The sequence below is a fragment of the Lontra canadensis genome, unplaced genomic scaffold (genome assembly GCF_010015895.1).
Source record: "Lontra canadensis isolate GAN:19392208 unplaced genomic scaffold, GSC_riverotter_1.0 scaffold82, whole genome shotgun sequence".
Taxonomy (NCBI): Eukaryota; Metazoa; Chordata; class Mammalia; order Carnivora; family Mustelidae; genus Lontra; species Lontra canadensis.
The window spans coordinates 1,800,175-1,803,960 of record NW_022631076.1 but is presented as its reverse complement, the minus strand read 5'-3'; the positions used below and the strand labels follow the sequence as shown (position 1 = coordinate 1,803,960).

Here is a 3,786-nt window from a genome sequence, read left to right as displayed (position 1 = left end):
GGTAATGCCCCAAATGCAAAGATCCTCAGGTTACAATAAAACCAATCAAAAAAAGGAAATGCAAGAAGTTAAAATTCTAAGACCAACTGAGTATAAAATTCCAGGAGCAACTGAGCTAGCGGTCCCTGGCTGCCCTGGGCCAGCCTCTGCTGGTAAGGTGCCACCGGCTAATGAAGCTTTGGTCAGGCTCCTTTTGCCAGCTGTGCACATGCAAAGCCTTCAAATTATACATCATCAGAGACGCTAAAGGGCTCCTTTGATTTTCTTTCTGGGGAACTCAGACGATCGTAGCTCTTTGGCGCGCTGCTAAACACGTAACAGCTGGCTCTGGAGAAGGGGGAGCCCTGACCTATAGCACCTGCTGATCCCCATGGTACCAATACTCTCAGCATTGACCGTTGCAAGCTACTAACTTGCCGTTAACCAGGTGAATATGTAACAACTTATTTTCAGGAGCCACTAGGAGTTGGCTCAAGCCCGGGACTGCCTGAGCATCTTCTGAGTCAGAAAGAACCGAAAAGGAGAGGCTAGCAGCGGCTTTGGAGAAACTCCCAAGTGCCCCCTCCCCGCAAGGAGGCATTTCTACTTCGGTTAAATCTACTACTTTTTAGTATACTATTGGGTCCTTGAGGCTAAGGACTCTAAGATGTGCAAAATATTTCCTAGCCATGTGACTCTTAAGAACCTCTCAACAGACCACTCCGTCCTTCGGGTGAGCTCCCAGGTAAACGTTCTTTAACCGCCAGTTCCAACCATGTTTGGCTGATCTTTCCTTATATCCTATAGCCCATTGCCCGTTTCCCCAAATCTCTCATGTTCCGGTTCACTTGCTCCTCATTCTCTGACACAGCACCCAGAAATCAGTGCCTGCACAGGAACAGGGGAAGAACAGACATCCATCCAGTAGTTTCAGCTGGCCCCACCACACCTGCAGAGGCTCCATGGTTCAAAGGTCTCTGTCCCACCAAGGGACATCTGCTAAGCCTCATGCCCAAGGCTTGAGTATGCACTTGGCTGGGGTTTTTTGCCCACAGAAAGTTTCTAATGGACAATAAAGACCACAGATAAGAACACTAATGGGTAAACTTTGTAGAGGGAGCCATCAGGCAACGCCTCGCCCTTAGCTATGCTAGTGTAAGGCTGGACCCCAGGAAAAACTACCAACAAACGTTTGGCCACTGACGTTCCCTGGGCATTGAGCAGTAGTACTACAACTTCCCTTCTTCCTCCCACTGGCTCTAAGTGAATGCCCTACTTAACAGAGTGTTTAGAAATCAGACACTCTGGTGAGCCACAGAACAAGCTTTGTTTGCTAATTAAAGGTTTTTCTGATGGAAATCATTCTTAGGTAGATTTGATTCAATCCTTTGGAAGACAACACTGGAAAAAAAATGGATTTAATTCCTTAAACATCATAAGTGGACATGGGCTTTTATTCTGTATGTAGTAAATCAAAATTAGATCATAACAGAGAAAATCTACTTTCCTTACTGTAGTAAAATATCCTTCAGGGTCTGTAAGGCATTTCTAGACTACAGATGTTTGAAACTCAACTTGAACACTGTCTATCTTATGTTTAAAAGGCCAGGGTATCCCTCTGTTTTCTGCACTCTTTAACAGTCTTAGAAACGAGCTTGCTTCTTTATACTGAATAAGCTACCTTTTGTTTTCAATAAATCAGGTACCCGCTCAGAGGTTTTTCTGTATTCAACAAATTGCATGTAGCCTCGGCACAAAATATACCTTCATTCCCTGTTTTTTTGTGGACACCAAAGAGATAAGTCCATAGCTACAAGCAGAAAGGACTTGACAGTAGGCCCCATTTTATTCTGAACAAATTCACAGCAAAACCAGCCTTGAGGAACCAGTCACTCCCACAATATTTTTAGCTAAGGAAGTAGGTTAGAAAAATTGGTAGATGAGAGATGAGGAGAGAGGTTTGATCAACGTGCAGACGTGGAATAAAGTCACTGAAGTACTTACAAAAAGGAAAGGGGAGGTTTCCCTCTGAAATCTGGAACCTAGATCATTTTGCAAGGCTTAGAATAATTGGTCTCCATGTCAAAACACCCTTTAACCACATTTCAAAATCCAAATCTAAGCCCTTATTATGCAAAAAGCAGCCTTACAGCCAAGAGCCCTGGGAGGGGTTTATTGATGATTTGAGATCCAATCACCAAGCATCAGCAATTAGTGCTGAAATCCTCCCAGGACACAGAACAAAAATACTGAACCATCACCACGCAGCCTCGTATGCTCACAGAGGAGAGTCAACTACGCGCAGAGCAGAACATCCCAGCTATAGACATTATCTCAGGTCTAGATTCCAGATCAACATCTTCAACATGGTGATGAGACCGCTGAGGTCCGGAAGGTAGGAAACTATTTACCCGCCCAGCTAGTTCACTGCAGTTAGAGTCCCGGGTCCGCCAACCGCTGACTCTACTAGAGCACACCATGCTGCCTCCGTTCTTTAGACGGGAAACTGACAACCCATTGTAAAGCGTAAATCAGAGATCAAGACAAAAGAATGTTTGTGATACCTTCTCTCAATTGACCTACTTGGTTTCACCACTTCATTACAGCATCCTTTTAAAGAATGTTATACCAAGGTAGAAGGAGGAACAAAGCTCTTTTCAGAGTGATGATGAAACCAAAGGGTGGGAGAAGAGTGAATCTAAGTTACTGAAGAAATGAGCAAGAAGCATGCGTCAGGGAAAAGAGATGCTTCTTATATTGTCACAACCCTAACCCTCCCCTCACACACTTGATGCATTTATTTTGGAAAATGCCGTTTTACGCTGAGAGACTGGCATTGAGGAGTTCGCTCCTTCTCAACTACATCAGAAGCATCCTTGCTCTTGGGGAGAAGCTGCGGCCCTTCGGATCAGACCCCCTCCCCTGGGACGGGCAGCCTCAGCTGTCCTGAGGAACAAGGTGACAGACAGACGGGGCCACGGAGACCTGAAACGAGCCAGCGCTGCTGGACTGAGGAACATGTAAATAGCTTCTGCCTTCTTGGTAAACAAGGATAACCGTCTTTCTTTTGTAGAGGTGATCGTGTGTATCTTATGACTGTAGTGCGTGAAGAAAAACGCAGTGATCTGCTTCGACGGCTCCCCAGATGTACCTGTTCCATGTGAATATGCCTGCCTCGTTGCCTCATGTGCCAAACACAGTACTGAATGCGTTGTTTTTGAATAAACTCTTCTAGTGTGCATTGGGAAACATGGCTGGGTGTCTCTGTCCCATCTGGGAGACCCTCCCACCCCCACCCCCACACAAACACGCTCCATCCGATGCAGAGATTAAGCATCCCTCCTTTTGTTCAGTCCCTGTGTTTTGAGAAGTTCTCCTCGGAGAGGTGGACCATGCCAGGAAGGCTGGGCTTGGCTGCCTTCAGCCATGAAGGAGCAGCGAATAGTAAAAGCGCCCCCACACACCATCCTTCCATAGGTCCCTGACGCAAATCACGCAACAGGCCTTCAACATTATTAATGATAATACATTCGTCTTGAGTGTACAGTCACACACCCTACTTAAATTCATCAGGAGTCAGGTGGGAGGGCCACTGAGGGAGTTGGTCCCTGTTGCACAGACAGTGGTGGAGTTAAAATGAGACTGCAGCCTGATGCCAGTCCAGCATTCTCCTGCCTCTCACCCCTTCTAGTCTCTCTTCAGGCCACCTTCCCACAGAGCCTTCCCTCAATGTCTCCATCAGCCTCCATCCCTTTACATGGTTTTATTTTTCTTCATAGGATTTTCTTTCCTTGGGTTTTTTCCTAA

The 3,786-nt window shown here is 46.1% G+C and overlaps 1 long non-coding RNA gene across 2 annotated transcripts; it reads left to right on the top strand.

Moving 5' to 3' along the window:
- The first annotated feature begins 453 nt into the window (after positions 1–453).
- On the top strand, positions 454–3,228 carry LOC116882193. 2 transcript variants are annotated; one of them, XR_004385576.1, is made up of 2 exons: positions 454–712; positions 2,586–3,228. It is a non-coding gene; the product is annotated as an uncharacterized LOC116882193 (long non-coding RNA). The 2 variants fall into 2 exon arrangements; XR_004385577.1 differs by having other exon boundaries at positions 454–724.
- The last annotated feature ends 558 nt before the right edge of the window (positions 3,229–3,786 follow it).